The 13,387-nt window shown below is 38.0% G+C and overlaps 1 long non-coding RNA gene across 1 annotated transcript in view; it reads left to right on the top strand.

Moving 5' to 3' along the window:
- LOC110121527 (uncharacterized) overlaps positions 1 to 8,300 on the top strand; it is a 41,610-nt gene extending 33,310 nt beyond the window's left edge. Inside the window, exons 3-5 of the long non-coding RNA XR_002309000.2 lie at positions 2,021 to 2,108; positions 3,566 to 3,717; positions 5,417 to 8,300. This is a non-coding gene — a long non-coding RNA (uncharacterized lncRNA). The remainder of the gene's footprint in view (positions 1 to 2,020; positions 2,109 to 3,565; positions 3,718 to 5,416) is intronic.
- The last annotated feature ends 5,087 nt before the right edge of the window (positions 8,301 to 13,387 follow it).

The raw sequence follows: 13,387 nt of genomic DNA, 5'->3' as shown, positions 1-13,387 counted from the left end.
ATGGAGAAGCCTGTGAACTATGATAATGGATAAACTCTACTGTGTTAACAGTCCTGTTTGGGGCTGGAGCAAGTTTGCCAAGACATAGTCTGAATGAGTTGGGGGTTTCTGAGAACTTGTAAAATGAAGCCAATTTGAAATGTTGGCACTGAATGCTGAGCTTTTTATAATAGCCCACGTTGTCCCATTTTCTTCTAGAGTTGAATAGGAGCAAAATACCTGGCTTGATGCAGTGGTTCTCTGATGACAAATGAACTAATTAGAGGTGGTGTTTCTTAGTTTACCGCAAAGATCTTAGCCGTGGTAGATGTGGGAAATGCGGACTCCAATAGCTTTAGTTTTAGAAAAGACAAATTTTACGGCTTCATGCTTTGAATTTATAAACTGAATTTGTCTAACCTAGCTTGCTACTGTCTGATCTAGTACTCTGCTTTGTAGCAGTGGGTCTAAGTAGGCTAAGGGTAGCTGTACTATTTAATACATCATTTCATTGACAGAGCAAATCTATGAATGAAATTACCTTTCACCTTTGGTGTGTAAAGGATTCCAAGTACAGAATGGTATGCAAATAGTATGTCAAGGTCATGAGGCTTCTTAGCAAGGTTCTTGTGAGATAAATTAACCTTTTAATCACACAATTTAATCTATCAAGTGGCATAGATTCCACAGTAGGTCCACCCAGTACCACTTTAAAAACACTGCCAGTGGTGAAAGAAGTCATTGAGTTGAAAGTACTTTATCTAAGATAAAAGGGGAGAAAATATAGATAAGAATTACATCTTCTTCATGTTCTCATATGATATGGCAGCATTTGTACATGGCAGATTGTAGAAAGCCAAAAATGCAACTAGAGACAGCAACTTTGAGGCAGAGAAAGAGAGATTATGGGTTCCTGCTACTTATGATCAGATGCCATTCAGTTACTTTTGAGCCGAAAGATTTATATACTGCAGAAATCCTGATCACATTGATGGAATGATGTAGGACTTCAAAGGATGGGTGTTGAAGTTGTTGAACATTTAGTTTCAGATTTCAACTCCAAAATCCACATCTGAATTGCTCATTGGCTCAGGGAGGAAAATGCTTGATTTAAAATTCTCTCATAAACTCTATGAGAGCAGACAAACTTAGATGAGGTTAGAAATAGCTTTGAATCCCAGATCCCAATGTTCTTATACTACTGGATAACAGAAGAAAAAAAGGAGCACCTGGTCTCTAACCAGGAGAGAAGCCTATGTGAACTATCTTAGCAGGTCCATCCATAGCCAATCATAGAGACCACGACATTTAAACCGCCTGGGTAGTTCTGGTCTCATGTCATCCAAACAGCATATTTTTCAAATTCAGAAATGCCAGATCGTGTTATTTCTGTGGTAAGGAGTTGCTTAGGATCTGTGACAGCTGAGTTTTTCCTATCGATTATGTGACAATGCAGTTTATTTATAGAGCTCAAGGAAATGGGAAACGCCTTCAGTTTAACAAGAAGACCCTAAATTCAAATGCTGTGTGGTATTTACATGCAGAAATCAGAATTCGACTTGGATAAAGTGGAAGAGTGGCTTCAACTGTGAACTCAAACTTTAATAGCTAAATCAGCCACCTAGGTGGGCTGTGATTGATAATGGAAACCAAAGCCTTAAGTTTACAGATAAATCACATAAGAAATCATATCTTACATAGATAAGTCATGTTTAGATCAATGTGTGTGTTTGAAATTACTCTTAAATTTGAAACACGAGTGAATCCAAAATGTAAAAAACAAATCAAAGGGCACTCTTGGTGAATCTGGTGTGTGTGCGTGTGTGTGCGTGTTTGTGTGGGTGTGGGTGGGAGAACGTGTGATGATGTGTGTGTGGGGGTGTGTGGAGGCACTAACTTGCAAACACTTTGAAAGATCTTTTTCAGATTTATCTTAAATTCTGAAACTATTTAACGTGCACACCTTCTTCCAATGCATCCACAGGTAAAAGTAGTATTATTTCTCTTGAGCCTCAATTCCTAATCATTTTCTCTGTCGCAGGATACAGACAGGCATGCAGAAGTAACTAGACGTCCCAACACATGCCAAAGTCTTGCGGGCCCAGGATTTCAAACAAAAGAAAACTCGGGTAACGTGACTGTAAATCAAGGGCGCTTGAGACCATAGACACGCGCACCCAGAAGGGTTAATCGGCGGAGAGGGAGGAGAGAGGTTCCTCCTGCGGTCTGTGTTGAGTCAGACTGCAGAGAGAACCGGAGCTCCAGCGGGCGAGTGGGAGCCCGGCGGTCCTGCACCGCGCGCGGTCCCTGGCTGGGGGGCTGGGGTGGAGCCGGTCTGGGGCGGGGCGCCACCTGGGAACCGCGGACCCGCCTGCGACCCGCCCGCCCCCTGCCCACCTCTTGGTGCGTCTGCTTTTTTATTGCCTGCAAGTCATTTTGCACGTCGAAGGCGCGATTATCGACAATTTGTCAGCCCCAATTTGTCGCTGGCAATAACTTTTGGTGACGTTTCACTCGCAGGCATTTGAGTTTGGGGATGAGGAAGCTGGTGGTGGGAGGGCATTGTCGTGTGCACTGCTTCTCATTTCGACGTGGCCCGGGAAGGCAGAAGGAAAAGGAGCGTTAATCCGACCACAGTCACTCCAGCATACAAGTCATGGGGATCCAGTAGAGAAAACTGGTTCCTCCTCCTACAGAGCTCTCCCCTTTTCCCCAGGTCCCTCACAAAAGGGCCTCACCTCTCTCTCTCTCTCTCTCACACACACACACAGACACACACACACACACACACACAATGTGTGTTCTTGGGCCCACAAGTCATTTCAGCAGCCTGGGACTGAGTGATAGCTGCTTATTCGCTCACCTTTTCCTTGGCGTTTGTGGCTGTGGATGTCACTCCAACACTCAGGGCCAGGGTCCTCTCTCTAAACTTGCCCACTTCAATTCGTTCCCCACTTCTTGCCTCCTTCTGGGACGAGTGGGTGTGGTGCCCAAGAGGCTGGCCCTTCTCGAGGCTGGAGCAGCCGGGGCAGCTGCTTGGGAGCAGCTGCCCATGCCTCACCCCTCTTTTCTCAGTCATTACAACTCAATTTCAAAATTTCTGTCTTCAACAATTTCCTAAGGAGCCTTTGAAGGATGCCAAAAGAGTGAGCCCCTTTTTGTGTGGTCCTGCCTCAGCAGAAGGAAGGCACTGGCCAAGTTGCCTTAGCTAGCACTCCCCAACCTTTTTGGCACCAGGGACCGGGTTCTGTGAAAGACAATTTTTCCACGGACCGGGTCGGTTGGGTTGGTGGGGGTGGGGATGTTTCAGGATGATTCAAACCCGTTTATTGTGCACGTTATTTCTATTATTATTACGTCAGCTCCACCTCAAATCATCAGGCATTTAATTAGATCTCAGAGGTTGGGGACCCCTGCCCTAGACTGTGCCCTTCCAGGAGCAGTGCAGTGGATTGTTATAGGAAAGGAGGCTGGTGTTTGAGAAGACAGTTATGTGTGATTAAAAGGTAAAGGCAATGAATCATGTAGTCCTTAAATGCCATCTAGAATTTCAAAGAAGTGCTATATCCTTTCCATGGTGTTTTAGACAGGAGTGCTGTGCCCACCTGGACTGAAGGAACAGCCCTGGCAAAGTTTCAAGACAGGTCAAGAAGCTGGGGAAGGCAATCAGCTCTTGCATCATCCACACTGTTCCTGGAGCAGAGCCTGGCTGATCCTGGGGCTAGAGCTCAGAACCAGGTGGGAAGTTCTCACTCTTTAATTTCACAAGTCCCCACTGACTTTCTTGGCTGGCTTCTCATCCTTGATTCCAAAAAGAAAAAATGTTGGTATATAGGAAAGTTTCTGTCTGCAAAGGAATTTCCCTTAACAGCTCTTTCTCCTTTGAGTGAAGTCTGCTTCTGGGAAAAGGGGAGACGACTGAAGTGTTTTTGAGAAACAGAACGATAGATAGACTCACACACATAACTGCAGGATAGGTAGCTGAACTTCATCAGGAGCCTTGAGTAGCCAAGCAAACATTCTTCTGACCCTCAACCTCAGAGTTGTTTTTCATTCCCGTCCCCTAACCACCACCCACCTCCAAAACTTTAACAGTAATTAGTACCCAAAATGCCTCCCTTAACTAACACCCATTAGAATCTATGGAAAAGATATAGCATTTCTTTGAAATTCTAGATGGCAGTTAAGGGACTACCTGACTCTTGCTGCCTTCACCTCTTAATCACACATAACTGTCTTCCTAAACACCAGCCTCTTTCCATATTAAAATATCTCAGCAAAGCTAGTACTTTTCCTCCTCCCCTTAAATTCTTATCCTTTACTCTTTTTTTCCCCTCTGGAGCCCTGAACCAGACTCTCAGGATTCAATCATGATCTTCTCCCAAACACCATGACAAGTTAGAAGGGAACTTTGATGATTGCACTGAAAATACGTGATATAGAGAATAAATGTTATAGTTGAATGCAGTTGACAAATGGCAGTTTGGGGTATGAGCAATGAATTCCATATTTTTCTGGGGGCTTCCTTTTACTTCATTTTTAGGATCCAAGGATCCTAATAGAAACAAGTTAAAACTAAAGCTAATTAGAGAAATATTAAAGAAAAACCACATTAAGCCCTTTCTGGAGTGGCAGCCATCAATCTTCCATAGCTCATGGTTATTTGGACAGACCTTCATACCACTGGAAGTTTAGACTAACACCTACCTAGAGCCCTTCTTCTCAGTATTTAATTATAAACCTGGCAGAGTGAAGACTCCATACTGATTAAAAGAAAATCAATCAGTGCCTGTTAGCCATAACAAATCAATAAAAACAATTAGCTGAAGAAATAATATTAACAGCCTACCCTGTTACCAAAGTTCCTGAAAATTTTGAAGCTTCCTACAGCACACATTATTGTGTTGTTTCCTACCTGATTTTGTGTAATTTTTGCTTATCTTGTACCTAAAGTTGTTTCCTGGAAGTGTAACTTGAATGAGTTTTACAATCATTTTATACCACCGTTCCAGAGTAATTCTGTCACTAAGGCTCTGAATAGGTCTACTGGTATGGGGTTTTAACATCCTTTCTACCCAGTGAAGCGACCACACATTATAGTGGAGAATCCACTAAGCTAGAAGTGCTGAGCAGGATCTAAATAGATAGGACCAGATGATCTCTCAAATCCCTCCCAGTCCCTGAATTCTATAGTTCTATAACCAACTGATGAATTTTCAACAAAAGAGAAGACCCAGGTCTATGGATCTTCTAAATATCTATTTATTTCATTGTCCTTTTAGTAGAAATTTATGCAGAAAACTGATAGGTGATTTTTGTTTTTTTCCTGGGAGAGATCCTAACTTTGACTTGAGGAAACCAAACTAGTAGACTTGGCACTGTTTTTTTACGTACAAATGAACCATTGTCTCATACTTTAACTTCTTTTCCTTTTCAGATCCAGCTTAGAAATAATGTTTCACTCAAGATAAGGCTTGTGGTTTAGGAGATTCTGGTCTGGCCTGCCTCACTTTAAGACTTCTATCATCTCTTTTCAAAACCTGAGGAGGACCTCATTTCCTGTTTGATAGTTCTTCATGCTTTGCCAGCCTCCGGGTCTTTAACGAAGCTTGCCAAGAGTTCCCGGCTGGGAAGGACAGTCTGAGTTCATCATAGAGAATGAGCTGGCACCACAGTTGTAGTGACTCACCAACCTCATTGCCCACTTTGCAGTGGCAAGAACCACACTATCTAATTGAAAGACCTGTGTTTTAACAAAGTGCAATTGGATCACATGGCAAAATCTTCTCAAAATATATCTCCAGTCTTTCCTTTCACTGGATGTTTTGAACCCGGAGGAAATTATATTCTGAATTATATTTGTTTTTTTGTTTTTAATTGAGATTAATTAACAGATACTTGGTTTTATGTCCAATTCTGTTCTAGGAATTTAGCGGTGATTACAAAGCAGTGAAAATAGGTCACAGCAAAATGAACATTCAAGATTAGGTTAAAGCATTCCTCTGAAATTTCAGTATTCATTTTTGGAATGTCAGTTACTACATTTCTGTAATTCATCATTTTTTTTCTTTCTTGGCTTACAGTCAAGATGAGAAATGATATTGAGACCAAAGACATTGTTTTGTTACATAGCCAATGCTTTTTAAAATGCAAAACCACCCTCCCCTCACCAATGCTTAATCATTTGTGTGTGCTTATGTTCACACACACACACACACACACACACACACACACATATGCTGGAGAAAAATCTTTCAAGACTTCCAGGACCTGGGCCGTGTAAGAGGCAGATGAGAAAATTAAAGGAGGGCCAGAACAGTAGCAACACTAAGAGTCAATGATTTCACTTTACAAAAAGTCCTTATATAGTGCACAGGCATTTTTTAAAAGCAAGTATTATTATAATTAAATAATATACTTCTAAAGTATTATGATTCTCATCTAATTTCAAGATGTATATGGGAGCCATTTAAAACTATTTTTTATTATAATCTGTCACCAAAAATCAACTAGCAGAGTTTTATAATGTGTGTAGGTTTACCCAATAGGAATTAAATTTTAATTTATAAGTCTTTCTATCACTGTAGAAATTTCAGACAAGATAGCATTTGGTATTAACATAGAAGAATATTCTATAGCTTATTTTTTTTTTAGCTTTGAATTTATCTAAAAGAAAGTACACCTTGAATTTTTCCTCCTAGTGTTCTTGTGTTATATTAGAGTATTTTCATGACATTGTTTTTAATGTAAACATTATTTTATTAAGTCACTAGGTAAAAATTTTTTAAAAATATATAATAATCGTCACTTGCTTTTCTCTTAATTTTACTATTTCAAGTAAAGCAAAAATGGACATTTTTCTCTCAGGAAGAAAAAATTGAGTGTGTTTTTGACACAAAAATGAATATTTAGTTACAGTGTTCTCCCCCCCCCCCCCCCCCGACTAAATTAGCATTTATGGTGGATCTTATTTAAAAGCTGATTAGTCTCAAAGAAGAGCAGAGAGATAATAGAATTTCCAAGTAAATTATGTTGTTTAAAAAGTATTTAATACATTATTCAAATTGTTTTCATTTATTGGTTTATTTAAAAAAAAAGCAGCTTCTGTTACAAATGTGAAATTTGGTTTTGAAAGACCTTACAAGTTCCAATTTCTTTAGGACAACAGTGGAAATTAAAGTCATAGACAATTTAGAACTCCTTCAGTTTTTTCCCTTTAAAAAAAAAAAAAAAACTTGTGATAGGCATCTCTGCAAGGTAGGTTTTAACATATTTTTTTCCTAATTTTTTTTTTCCTTCTTTCAGTAAGAAGGATAAGCTTTTAGAGTACCCAGTCACCGTGGTAACTGCCAAAAAAATTCTCCTGAAGTTTGAAGAGGTCAGCTAGCAGGGTCAACAACTCTAGCCTCTCTCTGAGCTCGGTCTAGCATGCCCCAGCCTGCGGTTGGAGTGTCAGGCCAGATCTGACCCTGGGAGGTGGACTATTCCGGCTCTGATATAAATTTTTTGAGTCAGTTCATGGCCTGGACTCTCCAGGTGGCCTCCAAAATCGATTTTGACCCCCTGACCCTGTCTCACGGAGGCATAGCATCCACCCTAAGTAAGGATTTAGCCAGGAATGACAGCTTTCCACTGAGTGTTATTGGGACAGTATAAACAGTTTGGAAAGCAAGTAAGGAGGTGTGAGAGCTAGAAAGCATTAAAAGTACATTAAAAAACAATTACAATTTTTTCTTAGCTTAAAAAAGTTTAAAATGTTTATTGGTTGTGTAATTCTTACCTGATCTTTAAGATTTTTTAATCAAAAATTTTTGAATATAAATAATGAACCACACACATCTTCATCCTTTTATATACTTTGTTACAAATATGCAAATAAGATAGCCTTACTTACAACAAAATAAGTACAGCAGGAATGCAAAACTAGGGAAAAGAAAAGCTAGTTATTAAAATACATAAATAGATAAAGAGTTTCAGGTATTTTATCTTATTTTCTCAAGTATTTTAAATATTACATTTCATGTGCTTGTGTCTTGAAATGTTTAAAATGTGAAAATACGGGAGCCCTAAAAAGAAACAACCACCATCTGAAAGAAGATAAGCTTGTATTTCACTTCAAGTGCCTTGGTACTTTGTAAAACAACTAGCTGATACACTCATTTGGATATAAATGAGGTGAAAATTATAAATAGGGAAAGTTAGATCTTTAGAGGAGAAAAGAACAAAGTTATAAATGTATAGTATCTTAGAATTAATTTTATGTATTTTCAATAGTTTAAGATATTAGAAGCTTGGGAAATAAATATAACATGTGTAAATCATCAGTGATTCTTTTTCCTTCTTTTTCTTCTCCTTCTTCATTTTTTTTTTTCTCCCAGATGCTATCCTGAAAATTTTATTTTCTCCAAGAAAGTGGACTACTCTTTGAGAGTTCTAGCCTGTGAACTCAATATGTAAATGTGGTCATCAAGCAAGACAAAACTGCCAAGAGAGAAGATTTTATCCTACGAACATTCCTTCTGCCAGTGGTTCTTTGCTCAAAGTTCCCCCCATTTTCCAGTGACGTTGAAATGGCTCCAGAGCAACTCTATGGTAGCTAAACTGAGATGCCATTTCATTTGAATCCTTTGTAAAAATTAGATTTTAAGTAGGGGTGAATGTCCTTTCCGGAGAATAACTCAGGAAGAGTGGAAGCAGGCGGGAGGAGACAGCAGTTTATACACATATATAGTCTTTGTGTTTGAAGGCCTCTGTGTCTTGGCTTCTCACTATGTTAAATCCCTATTATAAAACTTATCTTCACAAAGCCTATTATAGTATTCTGAGAACAAATTGGACCATGAATAACTTAGTTGGAAGTGTAGATTATTTTCTACTTAGGGAAAGTTAGAGATGACAACAGCTTAACTAAAAGAATAGTGATTAATCTTAAATAGATGGATTTCAAAGTTTCACTCTTGATAAAGAGTACCTTTGATAGTTCCCCTCTTCAGACTCATGTTTCCACTTTCTTTGTATTAAGAGCTGTCCTAGTGATTACACTGTCCACCTAATACAGCATGGCTCTAACTGTGGATCCTTTTCTTACAGTTTGTTAATCTGTCTGAGAGGCGATCAGAAAGATATTCTACTTCCTATTGGTAAATGTATGATTTCAAAGTGGTACCCATGCCTAGATATCAAACTCACTGTTAGGAAAGATATGTTGCATAAATCATAATTTCTCAACTAGATAAAATTATTAAAAACATCTTCAATTTGTTATAATGCCCTGTAACTTACAAAGCATTTCTCAATTCATAATTTTGTTTGATCCTTAGAATAATGTCATGAAATAATATCATTAATCTCATTTTACCAAGAGGCAGCTGAATCATTGGCATACTGTGATCCAGCTGATAAATGGAACAGCTTGGATACCAACTCAGATTTTATAGCTTCTGCTTCAAGTGATTAACCTAGAGCAATAGGCTTTTTAATTGTTTTTATGTTCTATATCCCTGAAAACCAAGATTTTGTATTAAGGAGCAGTTTTTATATTTCACAAAAAAGTTATGACACAACTTAGAAACATTTTTTTCATTTAGAAATGAATTTTACTAATTATTATTTTCTTTTGTGTGTATCTATCTATCTATGTATCAGTGGTCTTTCAGAGTTAATCTCTAGAAGTCAAGCATGGGCAGCCCTACATAAATTAAATAACTACCTGGAATTTTTTAAATGAACATGAAAACCATCGATAATACAATAGGTGAGGTTTCCTGTCTAGTGTTTTTTGTTTTTGTTTTTTTAGCTCTGTTGAGATATAAATGACAAATAAAATTGTTAGATATTTAAAATGCACATCATGATTTGATACAGGCTTACATTGTGAGGGGATTCCTCCAGTCAATTAATATATCCATCACCTATGCATTTACTTATATATTTTTTGAGGAAAATATTTAAGTTCTACTATCTCTCTTTATGCATTTACTTATATATTTTTTGAGGAAAATATTTAAGTTCTACTATCTCTCTTTTCTTTTGGCCACGCCAAGTGGCATGCAGGACCCCAGTTCCCTGAACCATGTTTTGAACCCATGCCCCGCCACCAGTGGAAGCTTGGAGTCCCAACCACTGGACCTCCAGGGAAATTCCATTAAGTTCTACTCTCTTAACAAATTTCAGTTATTCAGTAGAGTCTTATAAACTATAGTCACCATGTTACACATTAAATTTTCAGACCTTATTCATCTAATAGTTGAAAGTTTGTACCCTTTTATTAACCTCTAATTCCCTCACTCTCCAGCTCTGCCTTCTAGTGTTTATAAACTGATACTTTTAACATCAAGTTTGGATGAACAAAGTTGTGAAGGGCTACTTCCTGTTTCTCTTGTAGTTTTTACTCTATGTGTGTAAAAAAAAGTTTGCAAACTACTTTACGAATGATAAATGAAAGGTTTAATTCACCTGATGTTGATGTAACTGATCTAAACACAGAAATCAAAAACTACAAAAGGATTACAACATGTGATTCTAATTAGGATTTTGATTATATTGTTTTAATTATGTAATATAGATGTGTGAATGTTATTGATAATATGAAAAAATCCTTTATTTCTTAAAGTTTATATACTTAAATTAGTCACTTTATATATACTTAAATCAAAGTTTTTGCTCCTGAATTTTGCTAGCAGCTAGACAAATCCAGTCAAAGTTTTTAGGATTAGGAAATAATGAAAAGGTATCTGGAAAAGGGAAAACAAGTGTTCTGGTTGAATGTGTATCAATAATGACATACATATATTATAACCTTTCTTGGACCAAGGTTTTGCAATTAAAACATGACATTAGACTGAGAATTGTTTATTGTGATTTCTAAGTAGATGTTAAAGCTCCCAACTTCAAACTTCTAATGTCTTCTCTAGAATTTGCAAATTAAGAAATGCAAAAATAAAGACTCTCATATTCACATTGATATGTTTGCTTAGATGCCCTTTTTGTTTTGTACATTACCAGTCTAATTAATTTTATTCATATCGGCCTTTAACAGCTACCATTGTCCTAAACAGGCTTTTCCCCGCCTATCTTCCTCCCTTCCTTCCCCACTTCTTCCCTTCTTGCTTTCCTTTCCTTCTTTCTTTCTTGTCTTCTCTTTCCTCCTTCCTTCCCTCCCTCCCTTCTCTCTTTTCCTCCCTTCCTCCTTCTTATGTTACTCATCAGTTTTTAAGTAGTTTTGTTTTAAACCCAGCTTGGGTTAAGAGGCTTATCTAAGGCAGAGCCTTATGCCAGACAAATATTCAGCACAACACAACACTCACTGCAGCTGAACCTACCAGTCAGAGAAGCTAAGTGCAATACCAAGAGTTTCCTGACAACCAAACTCTACCCCTAGGGGTAAACTTCTAATGTTAGAGAGTCTGGCAGTGTCCCTCCCTCTTGCTGTCTTCATAGTATTTCTAAGTCAACTAAGTTATTGGTTAGTTTTCATGTAAACTTCTCATGTTGCAAAAGAAGATAACGAAGAAGGAGGAGGAGGAGAATTATTTTAGGAATCCAAAAAGAAATACTGTCAATTGCTACATAAAACTTGCATATAAGTACATAGAAGCACCACACTAACATTGGGAAGCATAAATAAAGATGAAAGGTTTCTCATTTTTCTTTTAAGTTACTCCTGCCCAATATACTGAGGTATCAAAGATATGTTTTCTTTCTTCTCTCTCTCTCCCCTCCTCTTTCTCTCCTGAAGCTGTTATCAATCTGAGCAACTTAATATAATTTTGCAAAATAGGATTTTCTTTTCAGTGATACAAACATTTTCCCCAATGAGGTTTTTAAGCAAGTCAACCAGGCATAAAAATGTTTTATATTCTTCTGAAAGGAATATTATTTATCTATGTAGTAGAAGATCACAGTATATAGTGAGAATTCAGTCAGTTATTTGTGTATTATTTTCTATAGTATCGAATTTTTCTCTGTCTCAATATTGTGAATATATATTACATAATTGCTGATAAATGCAGTTTCTGATTATGGTACTTAATTTGCTAGAGTAACCTGTTTATGTTGAGTATTGTTGAGTGCCTACTATCCATTGAATAGGCATAATTGACTACCTTTAAGTAAGTATAAGGTATTAGTTTAAGTTATTCAAAGATGAAAAGTATAAATCCCTGCCATCATGGAATTTTATGGAAGTAAGGATTAGAATTAAAAAATATTTTAAAAGCTCAGGATTTGGGTCCAACAATCTGGGAAAGAGAAATGGGCATGTATATGTCTGTTCAGAATAAGTTTTTGATAAAGGCCTAAACAAATGACTGAAAACATGGAGTAGCCGGTCGTTCCTTTAAGCCCCGGGGCAAGACTTCTTTCTCTCCAGGCGGCCGGGAAAACGAGGCCTCGGGCGGGGGTTGGCGGCACCCGGTGGAGACCGAATGGGACCAGATGGCTCCCCCAGGGGCAAGGGCGTCCTCCTCGGGTCTATAGACCCCTCCCCTGATTCCTAGCCCGGTGCCCAGACAGTTTTGAGGTCCAGAGGTCGTCCAGTCTCATCTTGGCGCCAGGCCTATCTCAAGGGCAGTGACTGGGGGAAGCAGCCCTTCCTAGCGTGGCACAGCGCTCTTTGTTTTAGAGAATTGTTTATTTATTATTAAAAAAAAAGAAAAAAAAAACATGGAGTAGCCTGGATAAGTTTGATAGAGAACATGCCTTAGAGTGGAGGTAGGGCTCTGATAGACAGACACAGCACCATATTCTATATGAGAGGGGAAGGTAGGGAAGTGAGGTTGTACAGTGTACCATAGAAAATGATTTAATGGATTTAAAACGTTTCTAGAATAACACAAAGTGAGGCTGGATTCTGTTTTAATGGTCCATCCTATACTTTATTCATTTAGTAAATACTGTCATTAAACATTTTATTAATAATAAAAACATTTATCTTAAAGGGAGTTAAAATTCAATGACGAGAATTAAGTGTGAGAAATCTAGTGCTTTTCATATTGGCTTATTCCTGGATCTGGGTGCCTCTGTGTTCCTCAGTATCTCCATCTGGATATCTCTTTCTCATATTTGTGAAATAACCTATCAATTATTAAATTGAAGATTTTTATGAAAAATCAATTATACTCTTTCAAAGATATTTTGTGGGTCACTTCCTATGTGCCACTTGAGCTCAGAGTTCCAATATATGATTACAAATAAATACTGCATCTTAAAATGTATCATTATTCTTTTTTTATATTTATTTATTTATTTGGCCACACCAGGTCTAAGTTGTGGCTTTGGGGATATTTACTTGCAGCATGTGGGATCTAGTTCCCTGACCAGGCATCAAACCCAGGCCCCTGCATTGGGAGCTTGGAGTCTTAGCCACTGGACCACCAGGGAAGTCCCCAAATGTATTATTTTTTAAGTT

Source organism: Odocoileus virginianus, chromosome 4 (assembly GCF_023699985.2).
Source record: "Odocoileus virginianus isolate 20LAN1187 ecotype Illinois chromosome 4, Ovbor_1.2, whole genome shotgun sequence".
Taxonomy (NCBI): domain Eukaryota; kingdom Metazoa; phylum Chordata; class Mammalia; order Artiodactyla; family Cervidae; genus Odocoileus; species Odocoileus virginianus.
This window is presented reverse-complemented; position numbering and strand designations above follow the sequence as displayed.